At 34.1% G+C, this 24,560-nt stretch overlaps 1 long non-coding RNA gene and 1 pseudogene across 1 annotated transcript in view; both read left to right on the top strand.

Annotated features, from left to right (window-relative positions):
• LOC143639202 (uncharacterized) overlaps positions 1-22,774 on the top strand; it is a 67,729-nt gene extending 44,955 nt beyond the window's left edge. Inside the window, exon 2 of the long non-coding RNA XR_013154670.1 lies at positions 22,633-22,774. This is a non-coding gene — a long non-coding RNA (uncharacterized LOC143639202). The remainder of the gene's footprint in view (positions 1-22,632) is intronic.
• Positions 9,542-10,421, top strand: LOC143638452 (mitochondrial nicotinamide adenine dinucleotide transporter SLC25A51-like; annotated as a pseudogene).
• Positions 22,775-24,560: the final 1,786 nt, after the last annotated feature.

Genomic DNA, 24,560 nt, shown 5'->3' with positions numbered 1-24,560 from the left:
TAAAATACTTTTGTAAAGTATTAGCATTGACATGGAACTTTTTATGAAAATTTGTAGCTTCTTCTAGTGTAGAGAAAATATGTATGTCATGTGTAGTTTTATCTGCTAAATCATTGCCCAAACTAAGGGCTCCAGGCAATCCTGTATGTGCCCTGATATGTCCTATAAAGAATGGATCTTTTCTGTCCCAGATTAGACTTTGTATAGTGAAAAGCAAAGAGAAAACAGTAGAGGGAGGGGAAATCCAACCAGCATCTTCAAGGGATATTATAGCATTAACTATATACTGACTATCGGAAAATAAATTAAATACAGAATCTTTAAACATCACAAAAGCTTGTAATACTGCATTAAGCTCTACCTTTTGAGCTGATTGTTTGGGTACTAAAAATGTAAAATTTTGATCATGTATAACTATTGCTGCTGTACCATTATTTGACCCATCAGTGAATATATTTGGAGTATTACCAATAGGTGTTTTTCTTGTCATTTTTGGAAAAATTACAGGATGCAATGACCAAAAAGACAATAAAGGATTAGATGGTAAGTGGTTATCAAATGAAACATTAGATTTGCACATGATTATTGCCCAAGTATTTAACTCATTAGCTAACTCATCAATTTGATTCATAGTATATGGAGTAATAATTTTATTGGGAGAAATTCCAAACACTCCCTTTGCTGCTTTTATTCCTTTGAGTATTAATTGTCCTACAGCCTCAGGATACCTAGTAAGAATAGTGTTAGGAGAATAAGATAAATGTATCCATAATAATGGACCTTCTTGCCAAAATACTCCTGTAGGAATATTTTTTGTTGGTAGTACAATAAATAATAAAGGCAAACTTATATCAATTCTATCCAAATGCATATTTTCCATATATGTTTCAATGATTTTTAATGCCTTTCTTGCTTCAGGTGTTAACATTCGGGGTGATTTGGATCTAATGGACCTTTTAGGATATCAAATAAAGGTCCCAACTCTCCTGTTCGTATACCTAGATAAGGCCTTATCCAATTTATGTCTCCTAATAACTTTTGAAAGTTGTTAAGTGATTTGAGGTGATCTACTTGTATTTGAATTTTTGGTGGATGCACCATGGTTGAGGATAATAGAACTCCTAAATAATTAATTGGAAAATTTAATTGTACTTTATCTATGCTATCTCTAGATTATAATTTTTTAATAAATTTGTAAGTGTGGCATAATATTCTATCAATGTGTTTTTATCTTTGTGTGCTAATAATACATCATCCATAGAGCGAAATATTTGTAGTTCAGGATTTTGATTTCTAAGTGGCTGGATTACTTTGTTAACATAAATTTGACACATTGTTGGGCTTTTAGCCATCCCTTGAGGGAGTACTTTCCATTCATATCTCTGATCAGGACCTTCATGATTCAGTGCTGGGATAGTAAATGCAAAACGTGGACTATCCTCAGGATGAATTGGAATTGAAAAAAAAATCTTTAATATCTATAACTAAAACATACCAGGTTTTTGGCAAAGCAGACAATTGAGGAATCCCCGATTGTGCATGTCCCATAATAACCATCTCATTATTAATGGCTCTTAAATCTTGCAATAATCTCCATTTACCAGATTTCTTTTTGATGACAAAAATGGGAGTAGTATGGGGAAATACAGAAGGTTGTATATGTCCTTACGCTAGTTGTTGTTTGACCAGGTCATGGGCTGCTTGTATCTTTTCTTTAGTCAGGGGCCACTGAGGAACCCATACTGGTCTTTCTGATTTCCAAGTAATTTTTATTGTCTCAGTGGCCCCTTCTGAAAATCTAACCCATGTCTGTCTGTTCCTTGATCTATTTGTATTGGTGCTGCTATAGCTTGTTCTTGTTTTCCTAATCTTTTTCCTTTCCTAAAACCTTGTCTAGTCATAATGGTGGGTGCATTTTGATTGATGTTATTTGTTAATATCAAACCTAATTGATCTAGGACATCTCGTCCCCATAAATTTATGGGAAGATGATCCAATACATATGGTTGTATAGTTCCTTCACATCCTTCAGGATCCTTCCAATCTAATACCATTGCACTTCTATGGGAATTAGTTGCCACTCCTAGGCCTCAAAGCGTTTGAGTGGCTTATTGTAATGGCCAATGTTTTGGCCATTCTTGACAAGAGATGATGCTAAGGTCTGCACCTGTATCCATTAGCCCATTAAATTTATGTCCTTGAATATTTAGTTTTAGCATGGGGCAAGAATCTAAATTTAAAGACAGCATAGCCCAATCTACAGCTGTGGAGCCTAATCCCTTGGAACCTCTTTCTACAGTACGACTGGAAAATTTATCATGTAGGCTTGGTATTATTAGTAACTGCTATTCTATCTCCTGGTGAAATTACTGATATACCCTTTGGAGAACTGGCTGTAATTTTTATTTCACCTTCATAATCGGGATCAATTACCCCAGGACTTATCATAAGTCCTTTTAGAGTAGAAGAACTGCATCCGAATAATAAGCCTACTGTTTCTTTGGGAAGAGGTCCTTTTACCCCTGTGGGAATGATTTGAACTCCCAGCTCTGGAGTTAGTACTGTTCTGGCGGAGGCGCAGATGTCCAACCCTGTGCTCTCTCTGGTTTGTCTCATGAGGGATCTAATGGACAATGTGTCCTGGGCACTACCCTGATGGGATTGCTGGGTTCCTCCAGTGCTCCATATATTTGTGGTTTTGGGCCCCGGAGCATTGGGCCCCCCCTGTCCATTTTTTCGCAATGGAGCCCGATGCCTTTCTCCACGATATCGTGGATAACACCTGGTCCTTGTTCATTTTTTGATAATGGATTACCCTCTATGGTGGTTTGAGAACAGCATTCATTAGCCCAATGTCTCCCTCTATGGCATAGTGGTCAAATACCTGGTATTCTAATACTTTGATACCTAGTTTTGTTAAACCCTCCTCCTATGGGGCAATTCCTTTTAAAATGTCCTGTTTGTTCACAATTGTAGCATATTCTTGGCTTGGCATCTAAAGCCTGTTTTACTGCAGCTGCCACTATTTGCCCTCGTTCATTAATGTCTCTGGCATCTAAAGCCTGTTTTACTGAAGCTGCCACAATTTGCCCTTGTTTATTAATGTCTCTGGCATCTAAAGCCTGTTTTACTGCAGCTACTATGACTTGCTCTTGTTCATTAATGTCTCTACATAATTTAATATATGTGTTTAAATCTTCATGTTTCCAAGGTCTAATGACTTCTCTGCACCAAGGATTCGCTTGCTCATAAGCCAGTTGTTTTATTAATGACATTGCTTGTTCTGTATTCCCAAAACTCTGGTAGCTGTTTGAATAAGCCTATCTACAAATTTAGTGTAAGGTTCATTAGCTCCTTGTATTACCTTAGATAATTGACCTTGTAGACCTCCATGTCCTTGTAAAGTCTTCCATGCCCTAACCACATCTACAGCAATTTGTATGTATACGCCAGGATCATATGCAATTTGTTGCTGCTGATCCTCATAAGGTCCCTTTCCTAACAACATATCTAGATTTCTATGAGGATAACCAGCTGCTGCATTTTGCCTAGCCAACTCCTTGCAAAATTCCTCATTGGCAACCTTCCATAACAGGTATTGTCCTCCATTTAGCACAGCTTTACACATATTAGCCAATCTGCTGGCGTCATGTTCAAGTTGGTAATGGATTCAACCATGCTTACAGTGAAGGGTGCTTGAGAACCATAGGTTGTTACAGCCTCTTTTACCTGCTTCACTGTTTTGAAATTTAAAGCATGGTGAATTCGCTGCCCTCCTACCTCAAATACACGGCATGTTAATATTTGAGATCCTGTCTCAGGATCCCAACTATCAACTGCGGGGGTTGGGAGCCTTTCAGCATATGGAGGTGGCGCTGTTGATTGGACACTTATGCCCTCTGGTGATAGAAAGGTGCTAGTAGCAGTCTCCTGTAGAGGTGGCACTGTTGGTTGGACACTTTCACCCTCTGGTGATAGAAAGGTGTTAGTAGCAGTCTCCTGTTGTAACTTTTCAAACCCTGATGGCTTTTTCTGCTCTAAAGTTTCTTCCTCTGTCTGACTAGTTCGAGAGACCTTCTCTTTTACTTGAATCTTTTCCTCTGTCTGACTAGCTCGAGAGCCCTTCTCTTTTACTTGAATCAATGTGTCTTCTCCTTCCTCTACCATTGTCTGAACTCAAGGCTTTGGACTAAGCAAACAAGATACGAACGTCCACAATGTCAATGTGCCAGCTGGCAGAGTTCCTGGGCTGTTCTTTTCTATTCTTTTTAAATCTTCACCATGATGGTTCCATTGTGATATACTTAACAACTCCTCCTTAAAAAGCCATGGGCTACATTTTTGTATTGTATCAACATATGCCCTGACTGTTCTTGATTTTACTGAGATGCCTCTTTCCTCTAACAATTTACTTAACACTCTTTTGGTTTGTTTTTTACTAATTTCTGATCCCGTATTTCTACTATATTACAATCCAACAAGATGACGCCAAACAAAACCGAGACAGAATGAAACAAAAATGGAACAACAAAAAATCATTATAGCCTTTCTATCCTCCTGACATGTGCATCCGTCCTTTCTCCCTATCTGTTCCTCAGAGGCAAATAGTTTTTCCTCAGATGTGAGCGGTTTTTCTTTCGTCTCACTCATCTCCAGGGACAGGCAACTTAAAACAAAAGCGAAACAAAACAAAAGAAGAATCTTAAAATGGCTACCCATCCTCTCGCCCTGCCCTCAGGGGTGAGCAGTTTACCTTATCACTTACCCTCAGTCGTTCCCTGTGCGGCCCACCAAATGCCACAGTCTGGCTGGGCACAATTCAGGAGCCACTTGTCAAAAGAAACGAACTTTATTTTTAGAACACACACACCAAACCACACAGCTCCTCAGGAAAAACCTTCAGAGCCCAACTGCCACCACTGGCTTCCCACAAGCCTCTCAACCTCCCCCACTTCTCCTGCTCTTGAGGCCGATTGGCTGGGTCACATGGGCGGAGCCAAAAAAAGTCCCCCAATGGGCAGCTCCGTGGTCTGAAAGGGCAGGGAAACAGCCCAATGAGCATCACCACAGAGGAGCCAATCAGTTGGCAGCTAGAAGTTGCTGGGGCTGCTGTGAGCCAATCATCAGCTGGCAGCTGGAAGTTTGCTGGCAGCTAGAAGTTTGCTGGCAGCTTGAAGTTTGCTGGGGCCCCTTCGGCTGTGGCTCTCAACAGGGGGAGGAGATTAAATATCATAAAGTTATAGGGAAGACCAGTGGAGTAGAATTAAGGGAATGAGAGGGAGGGAGGAAGGAAAGGAAAAGGAAAAGAAATATGGAATGAATCTAAAAGAATCATGTTATATACATTATATAAATGTACCAAAGAGAAATTACCAGTCAAAAATAAATAAAAAAGAGTGAAAGGAATATCAGTAGAGAAAAGAGAAAAAAAGGGAGGGAAGTCAGAGGAAAAATGGAGGGGCAATGGGGATTGAAATAAAATTCCCCGTGTGTATAATTATGTCAAAAGAACTCAAATATTGTATATAAATATAATGTTCTAACTAAAAAAATAAGAATCAAGTCATGTCACTAGAGAAGATCACCTTCCACAAAGGAATACAGTAATAAAGGAAGAAAGAAATGAAGGACATACAAAATAACCAGAAATCAATTAATAATGACAGTTGTGAATTGTTATTTATTAGCAAATAGTGTGAACACAAACTCATAAGATTATTCAATCAAAAAGTATATAATTGCTAAATATAAAAATAAATATGACCTAACTGTACATTGCCTACAAAAAACTCTGTTCACCTTTCAGCACTAACATAGGTTGAAAGTGATGAGATCATTAGGGATAACTGTATTTATATCAGATAAAATTAACTTTAATTTAAAATGTGTAAAATGAAGAAAAGAAAGTGTTTGTATCATGGTAAACTGATCAACTAAGCAAGAGAAGATGACAATTACAAATATATGAACCCAACATTGGATCATCTAAACATGTAAATATATAACACAAATGTAAAAATTTCAGAGAAGATAGATAGTAAGAAGTATAGTAGATATCAGTATCCTACATTAAGTAACCATTTGGAAAGAATCTATGAGGAACCATCAAATTTATATTATACTTTACATCATATGGACATACAAATATATATAGAAACTCCTTTCTAACAGATTATGCATTGTTATAAAGCATTCATGAAATATTCTCCAAAATAGATCATATGTAAGTCTACCAAACAAGTTTTAACAAATTTATCAATTTCAAAATCATATAAAGTATCTTTTCTAACTACAATGGAATGAAACTGTAAATAACAGATCTATAGATGCAAAAATCCTCAGCAATATATAGAATTGAAATAGCATGCATCTAAACAATCAATGGTTGAATGAGGAAAGCAAATGGGAAATTTAATAATATCTTGAGAAAGCAACAATGGACACAGCACACCAAAGCATAAGAGATGAAGTAAAAGCAGTTTTAAGAGGGAATTTTATAATAATAACTGCCTAACAAAAAGGAAGATTTCAAATAAACCACCTAATGTCACATTTCATGGAAATATAGAAAAAAGAATAAACCAATCTCAAAGTTATTATAATAAAAGGAATAATAAAATCAAAGCATAAATAAATAAAATAAATATTAAAAAAACAGAAAAGAACAAAGAAACCAGGAGTTCATTTATTGAAAAGATAAATAAAATTGACAAAAATTCAGCTATGATAATTTAGAAAATAGAAGAGTCAAATAAAATTAGAAGTGAAAGATAAAAACATCTAATATCACAGGAATACAAAGCATCATAAGAGGTTATTATGAACAATTATATGACAACAAAATGAATAACATAAAAGAAATACACTCTTAGGCACATAAATTCTATCAATACAGAATCATAATGAAATAGAATATCTGAACATATCAATAAGTAATAAACAGATTGAATATTTAATACAAGTTTTCCAATTAAACCAAGATCCTATTGAATTGTTTATTGAATACTACATACAGAACATTTAAAGAACAAATATTAATACTTCTCAAATGTTTCCATAAGCTGAATAATGAGTGCTTCTAAACTCATAAGGCCATAATTCTCCTGGAATAAAATTCATACAAAGATATGAATAAAAATACAGGCCAATATCCATGATGCATATAGATGCAAAAATCCTCAGCAAAATTCCTGAAAACAAAATTTAATGGTATGATAAATAAGATCATATACTATAACAAATTGGTATATTCCTAGTATGCAATGAAGAGTTAAAATATACAAATCACAAATATGATACAGCATATTAAGTGAACTATGAATAAAAGTTACATAATAATTCTATATATGCATAAAAGCATTTGACAAAATTTATGGTACAATAGCAAATTAGGGGCTGGGTTGTGGCTCAGTGGTAGAGCGTTTGCCTAGCATGGGTGAGGCACTGGGTTCAATTCTCAGCACCACCTATAAATAAATAATAAAATAAAGTTTCATCAACAACTAAAAACATATTTAAAAACACTCAACAAATTAGATATAGAAAAAATGAAGCTCAATACAAAAAGTCAAAACAAGAGAAGTCCACAGCTAACATCATGGCAAAGTGAAAATTTGAAAGCTTTTCTTCTAAGATTAGGAACAAGACAAAGGTGCTCATTCTCACCAATTTTATTCAATGTAGTACTGGAAGACTTTAGTAGAGCAATTACACAAGTAAAGAACAAAAATGATCCACATTGGAATGTGAAAAATTTATCATGCCTGTTTATAATTATCTTACATATTTAAAAATCTAAGATTTACATGAATAAGAATATTAGAAAAAAATGATATGTGATATGGCAATGTTGACGTAGTATTCAACTTTCAATTGCTTGTAAAAAAACCTATGAAAATCAGCATAGAGGAGGAATATTTATTTTGTCTCAGGGTTTTAGAAAAAGTTTCCTCTATGGTTGACTAGCTCCATGGTTTCTGGGTCGGTGGTTAGGTCGTATATCATGGTGGAATGGCATGGCAGAGCAAATCTGTGTACCTAATTGTAGCCAGGTAACAGAGAGAAAGAGAGACAAAGAGAAAGATACCAAAGAAGGGGTCAGGGACAATATATATCCTTCCAGGTTGAATATGTCAGTGACCCACTTCCTCTGACTAGGCCCAAACTCCTAAAGTTTCCAACATCTTTTAATAATTTAATCACATTTTGAATCTATCAATGGATTATATATAGATATAATGCAATCCTTATCAAAGTTCTAATGTCATTTTTCATAGAAATAGTAAAAGTGACCTAAAAGTTTCATGTAACTACAAATGACATAACAGCTAAAGCAATATTGAGCAAAAAGAATGAAGCTGGAAGCATCACAATATTGGATTTCAAAATAAACTAATAACATTATAGTAATTAAAATAACATGATGGTGGTATAAAAATATGCTTTCAGAATACCTGAACAAAATAGTGAGCCTAAAAGTAAACCTACATATCTATGGTCAATTGATGTTAAACAAAGGTGTCAAGCACAAACAACAGGGAAAGGACAGCCTCTTCAATAAATAGTGTTGTGAATACTAGATACCCACATATAGAAGAAAGAAACATGATATTGTCATGCTATTTAATAAACTTAATATAAATGGAATATGAGATAAATGTAAGAAATGAAATTCCAAATATGTAAGAAGAAAATATCATTAAAAATCTTCATGATGTTGTGAGCAATGATATTTTCAGTATGAACTCAAAGGAACAAACAATTAGAACAGATACTTTGGAAAAAGTATGGATATTCCTCAGAAAATTCAACAATAGAACTAACATGATCACACAATTCCACTTCTTAGTATATATCCAAAGGAAATGAATCAGTATGCTGAAGTGACATTTGTACTTTCAAGTTCATTGCAGCATTATTTACAAAAGATAACATATGGTGTCAGTCTTACCTTAGTGTCTTTCAATTGATAAAGAAGTCTGTCTCTGTTCCCCCCCACCCCACACACAGTAGTATAGAATTCAGCCTTAGAAATGAAGAAAATCTGTCATCACAAACAACACTGATGAAAATGGAGGATGTTATATTTAGTAAAATAAGCCAGCACAAAAAGACAAATATCACTTGACCTCACTCATGTGGAATCTAAGAAGTTAAACTGTCAGAAGTAGAGAACAGAATAGTGATTACTGAGGGATAGAGAGAGGGTTGGGAAGATTTTGGTTAAAATATACAAAACTTCAGTTATATAATAGGAAGAAATTCAAGAGAGCAAGTGTGCATTATGGTAGCTATATTTCATAACAATATATTTTACTCTTAAAAATTATCAAGGAAGGGCTCAGGGAATGGGGCCAGGTGCTTACAGCCTTGGAAATCCAGTTATCAAAATTGACTCCAGAAGAAAAAAAACTGACAAACCAGTAACAATGGAAGAATTTGGGAAAGTTGGGAAAAAGCTATCATCTCCTTCACCACCATGTTCAGCTGGTATAACAGGTTAAAAAAAAATCTTTCACGAAGAAGAAAGATCTTAAGCAACATGATAGATTAAGAAGCTCATGAAAAGAGACCACTGATCTTTACATCTTCAAAACGAGATGTCTCACCTCACATTACAAATGTTGGTGGAATGAAGCATTACTTGTACAGCTGCTGTGCAGTTTTCAACAATGTAGCCATCACAATTATCTTTTCTTGGCAGCATCTTTATGGAATCACAATCATAATGCAGTGCTTCAGTTGAGGAGGGATGGATTTAGAAACTTGTATTGTGGAATCCTTCCACCATTAATGTAGAAAACAACCACCTTGGCACCTGTGTTTGTGCTTTATAAGAATTTTTGTTGCCTTTTCCAAAAGCATGTCAGTTCTCCTGGAGTTTGCAACATGTGGCACGGCAGCAGTACTTGTAAGGAGAACAGAAGCCATTTTCACTCCATTGGAAAGAGTTCATACATTGCTTCAACACCACAACCATCAAGAAAAGTTCACAAACACTTATCAGGCTTTCAGCACACTGAAATGCCATGGAATTGGAGTATTATTGAGGTTTGATGCTCATTCTTTTCCGTAATAGATTCAGCATTGTCCTTTTCTTTGGTCTCCAAGGTCCTATTAATGAGTACCTGCCCACTGCAGTGACTCACAGTGCTCATTTGGTCAATGACTTTATCTGTGGAGGTCTATTGGGTGCCATGTTGGGATTCTTGCTTTTTCCAGTTAATGTTTTTAAAATTCACATACAGTCTCAACTTTGTGGGGAATTTCAGTCTTTCTCCAAGGTTTTCAAAACAATGTCACTAGAACGGGACAGGAAACTGAGAAATCTTTTCAGAGGTACCCATCTGAATTACCATCTGTCTCTCATCTCTTGGGGCATAATCAATGCTACTTATGAGTTCTTGTTAAAGGTTATATGAGAAAAGTCATTGGTGAAGTGACATTTATCAACTAAATAAACTTGTTCTTAATTGGCTCAAATATAAGTTGGTGTCACTAAATCCAAGCTGCATGAATTATGGCCAAAGTTAATTTCCTTAAGCCTCAACAACAAAAATAAAAAGAATAAAAAGTTTTAGTAGGAAAAAAAATCACCAAGAAAGTTGATTTTACATGTTCTTAACCCCCAATATGATATGTGAAATAATGCACATGTCAATTAGCTCTATTTACCTATTCCTCAGCATTAACATATCTCAAAAACCATGTTGTATACAATAAATGTATATATAAATATATAATTTATGTTTATTAATTAAAATGTTAAAAATATAACTAAGAAAATAAAAGAGTACTACAATGTTTTTTTAAAAGATGATATGCAGGTGGAGTGTTGGTTTATGAATATAATTCCAGCAGCTCAGGAAGCTAAAGCAAGAGGATTATAAGTTCAAAGTAACCTTCAGCAACTTAGTGAGGCCCTAAGCAACTTATTGACACCCTGTTTTATAAATAAAAGTAAAATAAAATAAAAAGGGCTGAGGATGTCAGTTGTAACTGGATGTTAAGCACCTCTGGGTTCAGCACCCAGTAACCCCCCAAAAATATGGCAAATAAGCATATGAAAATATGCTCTACATTGTATGTCATCAATAAAATGCAAATTAATACAAAATCAAAACAACTGTAAGATATCTCTTCAAATATATTAAAATGGCCCATACCCAGAGTATTGACAGTAACACATCCTAGTAGAGATGTGGACATCAAGTCTTGCCCACCTCCCACACAGGCAATGATATTTGGGGTCCTCTGTGTGAAGTGGGCTGGCTGCAAAATAAAGCTAACAAAAGAAGGTGGAAAAAACCACACCACACAGAAAGCAATTTTGAAAAGTGGGGGTGGGATGGTTCTTTAACCTTAGTGGTTGAACTTCCACACTGGGAAGAGAGAGGGCGATAGCCCGTGTTTGCTTTATTATATATGGGGAAACTTCAAAGGTTTTCCATAGAATGTTCTTCTGCCAAATAAGGTAGAAGTGAGCTGTCCAGGCCCAATGGGTCACGCTCAATTCTGGAGCTATGAGAGAAGCCTTCCTAGCCCAGTGAAAACTGAGGTCATGTTCATTGTGTAATCCATTATTGGAAGGAGCCACAAAATAACTTGAAATACTAAACTAAAATCTCCTAGGCTCAAGGCTAAGTGAAGACGCTAAATAGCTCAGGAGTGGCTTCCCACAAACAAGAATTCTCATTCATTCTGGTGTGAATGCAAAAAGTAAACTCATATTCATAAACAGTTTAGTAGTTTATTTCAAAACTAAACATATCTTAGTTAGCAACCAATAATTATGCTCCTTAGAACTTATGAAAAACTGTTGAAAATCTACTCACAAAAATCCTATACACATTTATAGAAACTTTATTTGATAATGCTAATATTTGGAAGCAAATTGTTCTTCAGTAGACAATTGCTTAAATAAACTGTGGTACAGCAACACAATAGAATAGTATTGATTCTAAAAGGAAATGAGTATCAAGCCATGAAATATGAAACGTAAATTTATATTAGTAATTGAATGTATTGATTTCAAACCCAGAAATTATAAGACAGGAAGAGTGGAACAGGCAGTACACAGTGGAATACAATGAGTGAAATCACTCTATATGGTGCTACATTGGTGGATACATGTTGTCTTATATCTTTGGAAACCCATCAAGTGTACTATACCAAGGGTGAACTCTAATGAAATCTATGAACTTTGGGGGATAAAGATATGTTAGTGTAGTTTCAACAACTAAAATAAATATACCACTCTCATAATGGATGATGATAGTGTGGGATATTATGCATATCTATAGATGGGTTTTATAGGAACATTGCAGTTTCTACTCATTTGAGTGTAAAACCTAAAATTTCTCTACAAAATAGATTTTATTAAAAACAACAAATACATGAATAAATGTTAAACATCCCCAGCAATTCGAGAAATGCAAATTAAAGCTATACTGAGATTCTACCTTACTCCAGTCAGAATGGCAATTATCAAGACTACAATTAAGCAACAATATGATGTCGGGGAAATGTTTCACTCATACATTGCTGGTAGGACTGCAAATTGGTGCAACCACCATGGAAAGCGGTATGGAGATTCCTCAGAAAATTTGGAATGGAACCACCATTTGATCGACTTATCCCACCCCTCAGTATATGCCCAAAGGACTTAAAATCAGCATACTTTAGTGACATGGCCACATCAATGTTTATAGCAACTCAATTTACAATGCCTAAGCTATGGAACCAACCTTGGTACCCTTCAACAGATGAATGGATAAAGAAAATGTAGGATATATATATATATATATATATATATATATATATATATATATATATATATATATATATACAATGGAATTAAACTCAACCATAAAAAGAAGAATAAAATTATGGCATTTGCCAGTAAGTGGATGGATTGGAGACTGTCTTGCTAATAAGCCAGTCCCAAGAAACCAAAGGCTGAATATTTTCTCTGATATGTGGAAGCCAACACACATTAAATGGTAGAGGAAAGAATAGAAGTTCATTGGATTATACAAAGAGGAATAAAGGGAAAGGAGAGAGAGTGAGAATAGGAAAGAGAGTAGAATGAATTGGACATAACTTTTCTATGTTCATTATGAATACACAACCTGGGTAATTCCACATCATGTAGATGGGATCCTAATTAGAATGGTATACTCCATGTATATATAATATGTCAAAATACACTCAACTGTCATGTATATTTATTTTTATTTTTTTAAAGAGAGAGAGAATTTTTTAATATTTATTTTTTAGCTTTCAGTGGACACAACATTTTAATTTTATTTTTATGTGGTGCTGAGGATCAAATCCAGCACCTCACGCATGCCAGGCGAGTGTGTTACCGCTTGAGCCACATCCCCAGCCCTATATTTATTTATTTTATTCATTTATTTTTGTGGTTCTGGGAATTGAACCCATGGCCTTGTGCATGCGAGGCAAGCACTCTACCAACTTAGCTATATTCCCAGCTCCTGTCATGTACATTTAAAAAGAACAAAATAAAAATGTATTATACTCTGTCACACTTTGTCACATCAGCAAAATTATTTGATATATACTTTCAGTTGAAGACTGTTAATATAATTAATTCAAATACCTTAAGAGAGCATTCAAGGCACTTTAATAGCTGTCTACCTCAAATTTGCAACCATACGTTATTCAGCTTTTAATTCACTCTGTTACCCAGGATAACATTCAATACACAATATACATTAAATAATATGTTACTTATATATTCAACAAACAAACATTCAATATTTACTGAGTCAGATACTATGAAAAATATGGAGAATATAAAATAATATTCTTGCCATTATGGAGTTTCAAGTTGACTGATATAAGAAAAATTGATGCCATAATTTAATATAACACTCATTACAATCACCACCATTACTCACAAAGAATAAATGATCAGGGAAAGCCAGTCTCTATCACTTCATTTGTTACCTACAAATGCTAGCACAATAAAGTTATTCCAAACTCAGGTCAGCATAATGGAGCACGAAAAGAGAATTGAGAGAAGTAAAAAATATTTAAGGCAGGTAGATAGGTGGATCTTTGTGAAATGACTGAATTCTGTGTCCCTGACCTGGAGCTTTCCACCAAATGAGAGAAAGAATTTTGATAAAACCTCCATAAAATATGAAAGTTTTAAAAGCATAGAAGATTTATTACTAAAAAATGAATGAGTCTAGGGATTTGAACAATCTGCTAGGAGTCTTTGCACCATGTTGGCATGCCACCAATGGAATTGGAAATAGAATGTGTCAGAGAGGTTATGATGTCCCATATGCTCTGTTAAGTCAAGACTCTGAAACCCTCTCATATAAGCCCAAGAATTTTTAAAATAAGTGATAGAAGAAGGGAATCTAGAGTAATAAAAGTGGGTATAATAAAGAATATGTTTTACACTTGTCTTATGGTTTGGATATGACATGTCTTCCAAAAGCTCCTTATTTAATGCAGGAATGTGAAATTATTAGATTGTGAGAGCTGTAATCTGATTAGGCCAATCTAGTTTTAAGACACTGACAAGATGTTAACTATAGGCAGGTGGGATATGGCTAGAGGAAGTGTGTCAATGGGGGCATGCTCTGGAAGGTTTCATTTTCCTTGTGACATCTTTTCTTGTGTCTCTATTAGCTTCCTTGTAGACACCAGGGAAGCATATTCTCCGTCACTGCACCATTTCCCCATGATGTACTGCCTCACCTTCAGCCCAGAGCAATGGAACCTGCCATCTATGAACAGAGACTTCTAAAACCCTGAGCCCCAAATAAGCTTTCCCTCTTCTAAGTTGTTCTTGTCAGGGATTTTGAACACAGAGATGCAAAAGTGAACTAAAACACCTCACTAACTAGAGATAATACAAGAAGGAATAAATCATGTCAACCTTCATGAATAACTACATTTAAGAGTAGGTTGATAGGCTAGGGCTGTATCTCAGTGGCAGAGCACTTGCCTAGCACATGTGAGGCACTGGATTTGATCCCTAGCACCACATAAAAATAAACAAATAAAATACAGGCATACAATCTATCTACAACTCAAAAAATATAAAAGATTGCAATGAGAAGGCACACCTTTGTGATTTTCAGCATAAGAAAAAAGTCAGTTTTAAACTATTTCCACTTTATCCATTCAATAACACTGAATACTGGCCACCAAATGTATAACAACCTTCTAATTATGGAGTAAAAAGTGAAAATTCTTATGTTAAGCTGGAAATGACTAGGGGAAAAAACTCAAAAAATTATATAATAATTATATATATAATTATATAATAAATTATATAATTTTTAAATTATTGAAATTATAAATTCTAGCATTAGGAGATGGTAAAGAGAGATTAAGTGACAGAAAAACAACTATGTCTTGTGTATATGGCTTGAAAATTAATATATTCAGAGGACAATGAACACAGAAGATGGTTGTAGAGTGTTTGATGTGCTATATAGGAAAAATTTAGGTTATTATGATGGAGAATATTAGGAAAGCCCTACTTCAGATACGATGATCAAGGTAGGTGTCTCTGAGGAGACAACATTCATGTCAAGTTCTTAATAATAAGAAAAAAATCCATAGTATTCCAATTGAAGGAATAGAGTGATTATAACTAAACAAAGACTCTGAAGTATTCCAATTATTGTCCCCTATGCATATGCATACATATAAATATACATACATATTACAAATATATTCTTACTGTTATTCCTTTACAAAGAAAATTTTTAATTGAATGATAGTTATTTTACCAGAATCAATCTCAGTATCCTACCATCACTTTTTCTGTGACATAAGCAAAAATAAAACGCTGATGAGCTTCTGAAATAGAGAAAAAATAAGAATAAACAAGTATAAGTATAAACAAAATGTAGAGACTGGCAATATATTTTCCATAAAAATTAACATATTTAGAGAAGTTAATATGTGAATCATTCATTGGATTTAAGATCAAGGAGCTGAGGTCTGACTAATTTTCCTGTGTTACTGTTAACAGACAACAGTTCCCAATCTTGATGATGGGAAGTTTGAGTATTGTTTAAGAGCACAGAATTTCAAGCAAATATCATTTACATGAGTCCTGGCTTAATCATTAAGCAATTGTGTATTTGTGAACATGTTTTTCCTCTGAGCGTCAGTTTTCTTATCCGAACCTACACAACAGAATTTTAAGGGATAAGTGAATTCATATAATTATATCACAGAAAAAAAGCACCAGAATTGTGATACTTTTGTGTGTGTGGAGGAGTACCAGGGATTGAACTCAGGGTCACTCAACCACTGAGTCACATCCCCAGCCCAATTTTGTATTTTATTTAGAGACAGGGTCTCATTGAGTTGCTTAGCACCTTTCTGTTGCTGAGACTGGCTTCAAACACACAATTCTCCTGTTTCAGCCAAGCTGCTAGGATTACAGGTGTGCACCACCGTGCCTGGTTGTAGTAAAATATTAATAGGTTCTGTTATAATAACTTCATATGAATGGACACATTTAACCCTAACAACAACCTTAAAAGTTAAGGGCTTAGCTTTATCCTTATTTTACAAATAAGGGAAATAACGCTGATGCACTGAGGGGTTAAATTACTATCTTCACTGAATGGTAAGAGCCAAGCTTTAAACCTAATAGATTAAATTTCAGAGTCAATCACACTAACAAATATTAGCTCTAACTAGTATCACCACTTTATGGAATACGAAATCAATTTAGTTTAGAATTTTGAAAGTGAAACAGCTATGAAATAATGAATAATTAACAACACAAAATTATTTAACATTGTCTTTATATTCAGACAATCATTATCATATTCTCTAATTTGGCAAGTTTGAATCAGTGGACATTTATTGTTCTGAGATAGAAGGATGTAGAGTAGACCTCCAAGGGACTTGGATCATTCAAGTCCTAAGAACTACTAAATGTATGATCTTGAATAAGTCACTACTATCTAAGACACAAATTTTATATGGGAGCTATGAATGTAGAAGCAAATGAATTCTACAGGCCTCCATGTCTACAATTCTATGAGAATCCAAACAAGAGAGGCATTTGAATCTGTTTCAATCAATAATTATGTAATTTTGACTCATCTTCATTTTCACTTCTGAGAAAGAAAGTATTTTCTCTTTCTTGAGGGTAAGAATGTTGAAAAAAATTACAAATGATATAATTTCAGTAACAAGTATTATAAATGGATCAGGCATTCCAAAGGGCAGTGTTAGAATAATTTTCAGTTGCAGTTAGCAGCTATTAGCAGCTCGGAGTACTTGAAGAATCCACGTGCATTCAGGCCTGACAGGAATGCCTGCAGGATGGGGTGCTCTGCTCTAGCTAGCCCTTAGTGAAACCACATCCTCAGCACTTGTGGTTAGCGATGCCAAACTACTGGGCCAGGCAACCTAGAGTCAGGGGCTTCGGGGCATGAAATCCCTGACTCAGTAAGCCCCCTCCCTTAGGGACAAAGACCCTTCCAGACTGCTTTCCACCACGACAGCAATATTTAGAGTTTCCTCACAGTGTGGTTACATTAGGCAGAGGATGATTGACTTATGGATATTATCTTGCTTATGTAGATTGACAGGCACGCCCCACTCAAACCCTATAACAGTTGTGTGAATTCCAAAAATAAACTGAGCTACTGGATGTCGACTGAGGTTTGTCACCAGCCAGTTTTCTCACCAGCTTCTGCAGTCTACTCCCCATGACTGAGGTAGCCAAGTGACTAATTGACCACACCAGTGACAGGAACATATTCAGGGCAGCACATATATCTCTTGATTATATGCAAGATGATTTTAGATACTTTGTAAATAAAAGTTTTAAATTTTAATTATTAATTTAATGCATGAAATGAAAATGTAATTAGATTGGGCTATTAATCAAAATCTTGAGCAAAGAGTTCAGCTAAATATTACCAACAATCTGATTGGCACCAACCAATCAGAAGAATGAATGATAAAGAGAGGAAAATTCTCAAAATCTCATGATTCACATTTACCCTTTTGTTGTTGGATCACACAGGGAGGAGTGTGTGTTAAGGGGCCTTGAAGATACAGTGATTTATTAACCAATTGGAAGATTTTTAATTTTTTAAAATTGATAATGGATACTAATTCATATTGATAAACTTATAGATCTAACTTTAGCACCTTAAACATTTGATTTCATGCCCATTATTTTTGAGAGTGAAGCTCATATAGGTATTTAAACTGTAAGAGTCAGCTTGAGGGTAATATTGAGTATCAAATAATGTAACATTCAAGGTACTGTAAACATTTCAAAGATGAACTGACAGTAGTGGTACATGCATGTAATTTCAGCGACTTGAGAGGCTGATGCAGGATTCTCATAAGTTCAAAGCCAGCCTCAGCAATTTAGTGAGGCTCTAGATAAGACTCTGTCTCAAAATAAAAAATAAAATAAGAAGTGCTAGGTATGTGGCTTAGTGGTTAAGTGCCTCTGGCTTCCACGCCTGGCTTCCATTCCTGATACCCCCAAAAATGTGGAGATGATAAGCACATGATTGAAATTTGAGAAATACCTCAATTAGTAATATTGTCTGAAAATCAGCTAGACAACACATATGTACATTCACACAAATGCACATTTTTTATCCTATTTAGAGTAAATCAGCATCAATTCAGTAGAGTAGGTGCTAATATAAAGTAGTAAGGGACTCTGAGAATCAGAAATATTAATTAAGTAATAGTAAAACTTTTTGAAGATTTTTTTCCCCTGATCATCACCAGAGGATACTAATGCTCAATCAATCATCTCTATTGTTTTCTAAAAAACTCATATTCATTTTTGTAAAGTAAATTTTCTGAATGGTAGCTATTCATTTCTTCAGCTGTAACCATGTAAACAAAATTACATTTCAGAGACCATTGATTAAAAAAAAGCCTCACTAAATAAATACCACATTAAAATGACATTAAGGAGTAGAATATTTGGTGTGATGCATGGAAAATTAGCTGCTTAATTTTCATTAGTGGTAATGGATCGAATTCACCTTATATCAGGCCCTCAATATTAGAGGCAAATCCAATAGTAAAAGAAGAAATGGTAAATCAAGCCTTAAGCTCTAATAGGAAAGGTAATGGAGTTTCCCATTCTATTTTACTACTATGACCTTACTCATGTACTCTAGGGGAGTCCTCTAACTATGAATCCCTGGTGTAAGCCTACTTTCTTTTAGTTTTCTATCTTATAACAGATGACATTCTTATAATCCATTACATGCCACACACACACACACAAGCACACATAGACACACACACGATCATATCATGTTTCTTTTCATAATGTTAACATCTATTCAGTAAAGTAGTTGCTAATAAGACATCATAAGGGACTCAATGAAAGTCAGAAACATTTATGAAGTAATAGGGATAAATATGGAAGATGTTTTCTCTTGGTAGTCATCATACAGTCCTAAAGTCAACCATATCAATTGATTTCTTAAAGCTCATATTCATTTTTGTGTGAAGTGAATTAAGTTGTTACCATGTAGGAAATTGGAATCTAGAAGGCAGTTTTATGTTCTATTAATAGGTTGTAATATTATTCCAAGTCAGGTTTCATTGGGGCAGGATAGCAGATAAAATGATAATTACAACTTTTTTTTGTTTTTGTTTTTTGGGGTACTAGGGATTGAACTCAGGGGCACTCAACCACTGAGCCACATATCCAGCCCTATTTTATATTTTATTTAGTGACAGGATCTCACCAAGTTGCTTGGTGCCTCATTATTGCCAAGGCTGTTTTTGAACAGCCTTGCCTCAGCCTCCTGAGCTGCTGGGATTACAGACATGTGCCAACATGCCCAGTTTACAGCTACTGTTCAATATAGTAATACCTGTATAGTAATGTTACCCAGAATCATTTCCTATATTTATTATTTTGAAATTAAAGTGCCAAAAAACCATACTAATAATAATGATTTATATTTCTCCTTTTAATAAGACATTGTTACTTGTTTTTAGTTGCAAAACTAATAATAAACTGATAAAGCATAAATAATATATTTTTCCTTACTTTTGTGACTGGAATGTAAGAATCTTCTGTTTTTTTTTTTTATTTTCCTCTTACCTCTAATCACTTCTCAATCTACAAGATAGTGTTTTCTCTTTATTCTAAATTCTACAAGTTGGAATATATTAGAGCTTTGTCTTTGAAACTCTTCTCTACAGAACTGCAGGTACTCTTTTGGAACCTTTTCTACTATCGTAGTATTATATATCACCTATATGGTGATGACTCTCCAAATTATAATGCCAACTCATATCTAGCCCTTAATCTTCAGGATTGTGTACACAACTGCCTATTCCTCATCTCCATTTAATTATATAACACAATTCAGAAGTCTAACATGTACAAATGTTAGCTCATACTGTCTTCTTATTTTCTTTACCATCTCTGTAATTTTGTAGTGGTTTTCCAGTTGTTCAGGAAGAAATACTTTGTGTTTTTCTTGACTCCTCTTACTTATCCAAAGTCTGCATATAATTTGTCAGTAAATTTTGTTGACTCTGCTATCAAAATATATTTTGAATTGAGGCACATCTTTCAATCTTTACTGGTATGATCTTAATGCAAATGAACTTGATTATTGCAATAGACTTCTAACTGGATTCCTTCTATCATCCATTGACACTACACTTTATTCTAATCATTCTCAGTGCACTAACCAAATTGCTCATATTAAAATGTAAATCAGGTCATGACTCTATTGCTCGGAATCTTCCACTTGGGTATTTTCTCATGCTTCTTAAAAGCTAAATTCTTTATAATGAACTATAAATCATTATGTAATGTACCTATTCCCCTACCCTCAAAAAACCAAGACAAAATACTTCTCTCATTATCTTTTGTAACTCTCCCTTTTGCACACTCCACTCAATGTTACTGGCTTCCTTGTTGTTTCATTACAGATCAGACTGAATTCTAACTCAGTCTTTCCATATTCTATTTTCTCTGCCTGGAATGATCTTCCTTTAGATATTCTCATGACTCAAATATTCCCTTTCTTCAGCTCTTCATTCAATTATTTTTGTTCTTAAAAGGTATTTCCTTGATGCCCCGGTATTTCAAACTGACATCTTCCACTTCATACTTCACTTTCCTGATTTATTTTTCACCTTGAAATTTATCATTGTTAATATATAATGTATTTTACTTGTTTACCTTTTCATTATCAGTCTCTTCAACAACTATAATGCAAGTTCCATTGATAGGGATGTTTATCTGCTATGTTCACTTCTATATCTATAGCGTATAGATATTTTATGTGCACATTATTAAATGTAGGAAGGAATGTGTGACAGACATTTGGGAACTTTAGAGGGGTGTGACAGACACCAATTTATATATGGCCACAGAGTATATAAATATAATGCCAACTCATATCTAAATTTATATAATTTGCCTTGATCAAAATATATAAATCATTAATTTATGATAAATAAATAAGTATGAAAGTGTGTACTGAGAATTACAGGTTAGGTGATTACAATTGTTTGGAAGTTCACATTGAAGGGACTTAAGTACTTGCTTAATAAGTATTGGCCATATTTCACTGTCAAGAGTTCAAGTTTCATTACATATACCAAATGCTTGAAACATTATCCTCGATGAGTTTCTCTTTGTATAGGGTTATGTTTTAAGGTTGCAAAAGTTTAAACATTTTATATAAATATGAGATAAATATTTGATATTATTAAAATTAATATTCTCATTTCTTCCACAGCAACTTGTTACTAAATGCAGGAAAGAAATTTGTTGCTATTGCTTCTGCTATGACTAATATTTTATATTTCTTGGCAATTATTAATTGCAACAATGTAGAACATTGAAAATGAGAAAACATTTTTCTAGTTTGGAGCTTTGTGTAAATTAAAAAAAATATTTTGAATAGAAGAATAAAGAAAAAGTTGCATTTTTTAATTTTATTTTTTATTATCACACTAAATGACAAAGAATGAGGGATTCCCATCTATATAAATGTATTTATAAACCATCAAAGTTTCTCTGGTTAAATAACATAGCTTTATTCAAACAAATAATTAAGTAATATGATCAATTAACTGTGTCCTAAAGAGTAATCATTATGTTTTTGGGAAAAAGAATAATATCTGAAATTAAATATCTTCCATACCCAAGACAAAGTGTAACTGTGCAAGTAGTATAAAGATGATATAACGGAGATAGGGATTATATACAAGTAAATGTAAATAGAAAAAATGTATTTTGAACCTGAAATGACAGTCTCAAAAGTATTTTATTTCATGAGAAATAAAGGCTGAAATACATGATTAATTTGTAGCACATGACTATTATACTAGCCACATTACTTGGATTTTCTCAGTGTTATTATTTAGATGTGGTGTCCCCCAAAAGCTCACATGTGAGACAATGCATGAAGGTTCAGAGAAGAACTGATTGGGTTCTTTGAGTCTTAAGCTAATCAGCAAACTAATCCCTGATAGGATTAACCAAGTGATGACTGTACTGATAGGGTGTGGCTAGAGGAGGTAAAAATTGGGGCATGGCTTTGGGATATATATTTGTATCCAACAAGTGAAGTCTTTGTCTCTCTCTGCTTCCAGGTCACCATGATGTAAGCTGCTTCCCTCTGCCACATTCTCCTGACATGATGTTAAACCTGACCTCAGGCCCTGAAGAATGGAGCCAGATTTTTATGGATTAAGAACTTTGAAACCATGAGCCTTCAATAAACTTTTCCTCCTCTATCGTTGTTCTAGTCAGATCTTTTAGTCAAAGGAGCGAAAAAGCTGACTAAAACACTCTGGTTACTTATAAGCATTGAGATTTAAAGGAATTATAGAATTTTTTTAAGATAATCATTATATGCTCCCTTTTCAAATCTCAGATATATATTCATGTTTACATTGTTATAGATGTAAATGTTTATATTATATATGTATATTTAACAGTCTTTTACAGTAGTTTTACATTCATAGAAAAATTAAAAAGAAAGTACAGAATTTTTACATGCCTTTTTATAGACAAAATTTTTCAAACCCCAAACTTCCTAACCCTTCCTGTGATTCTGAAGATAGGAAGTATCCGGAAAAAAATTAAGTTAACAAAGTCACAAGGGTAAGGATCTGATCTGAAAGTATACATTCACATATTTATAGGAGGCAACACCAGGGATAGGTGTGTGTGAGGGTGTGTGTGTGTGTGTGTGTGTGTGTGTGTGTGTGTGTGGTGTTTTTGTCCCTTTCCTTTTCACTCTCATCTTTCCATCATATGAAAAGGCAAGGAGAAAGCAACCATTTATAGAAAGGGAGTGCTTACCAAAAACCAAATCAACCCTTTGATCTTGAATTTCCTGTTCTCCAGGAATGTGAGAAATATATTTATGTTGATTAAGTCACCTAATCTGTGATAGTTATAGTAGCTCATGCAGATTAATATCTTTCACATCACACATTTCCTCTATTATATCTTGCATTAGTATGCTGAATTTTTAGAAACTAATCAACCAATATTACATTCTATTTTCAACCATAGTTCGTAGTTTAGAGTACAATCTTTATATTGTATGGTTTTATGTACCCATGATTATAGTGCCATATATAATAGCTATGTAGACCTTAAAAACTCTGTGCTTCAGCTATTCAACTGTCCCTCCCCTCAAATTCCTTGCAATCACTAACTTTTATTGCCTTTATACTGTATTATATGTATTAATTTTCAGAATATCATACAGTATATACCCTTGTCACACTGTCATCTTTCACCTGGCAATGAGTCCAAGGTTCCCCCATATTATTCTGTGGCATGATTTTATCATTGAATGATTTTCCAGTGGCATATTGTATACCTATACCATGGTTGGTTTATTCATTCACCAACTGAAGAATATTTTGGTTACATACAAGTTCAGTAATTATGAATAAAGCTGCTGTAAATATTTGTGTGCAGGTTTTTGTGTTTAAGTTTTCAACTTATTTGTTTAAATATCATAATGTGCAATCATTGGATATGTAATAAGTCTCTCTCTCTTTTTAGCTTTGTTAGAAACTGTCAAAACTGTCTTTCAAAGCTACTATGTTATTTTGCATTCTCATAAACAATGAATAAAAGTACCTATTATTCCAAAATCTTGCAATTTACTTAATGGTGTCATTGTTTAGAATTTTAGCTATCCCAATGGGTATATGGTAACATCTTGTTATTGTTTTAATTAACAAATCTCTAATGACATATGGTGCTGAGAATCTTTTCATATGGTTATTTTTCATCTGTGCTTTTCCATTGGTGAGATATCTGTTCAGGTCTTCTTCCCATTTGCCCATTTTTTAATCAGCATATTAGTTTTTCTTATTTTTCAATCTTAAAGTTTCTTTGAATATTTTGGATATCAATCCAATCTCAGATGTATATTTTACAAAAATTATCTCCTGGTTTATTATTGATTTTTTAGACCTTTAGCAGTGTTATTCACAAAATAGAAGATTTTAATTTTAATTAACATCACTACTCTACTTTTTCTTTTAGGGGGTTT

Source organism: Callospermophilus lateralis, chromosome X (assembly GCF_048772815.1).
Source record: "Callospermophilus lateralis isolate mCalLat2 chromosome X, mCalLat2.hap1, whole genome shotgun sequence".
In the NCBI taxonomy this organism is placed as follows: domain Eukaryota; kingdom Metazoa; phylum Chordata; class Mammalia; order Rodentia; family Sciuridae; genus Callospermophilus; species Callospermophilus lateralis.
This window is presented reverse-complemented; position numbering and strand designations above follow the sequence as displayed.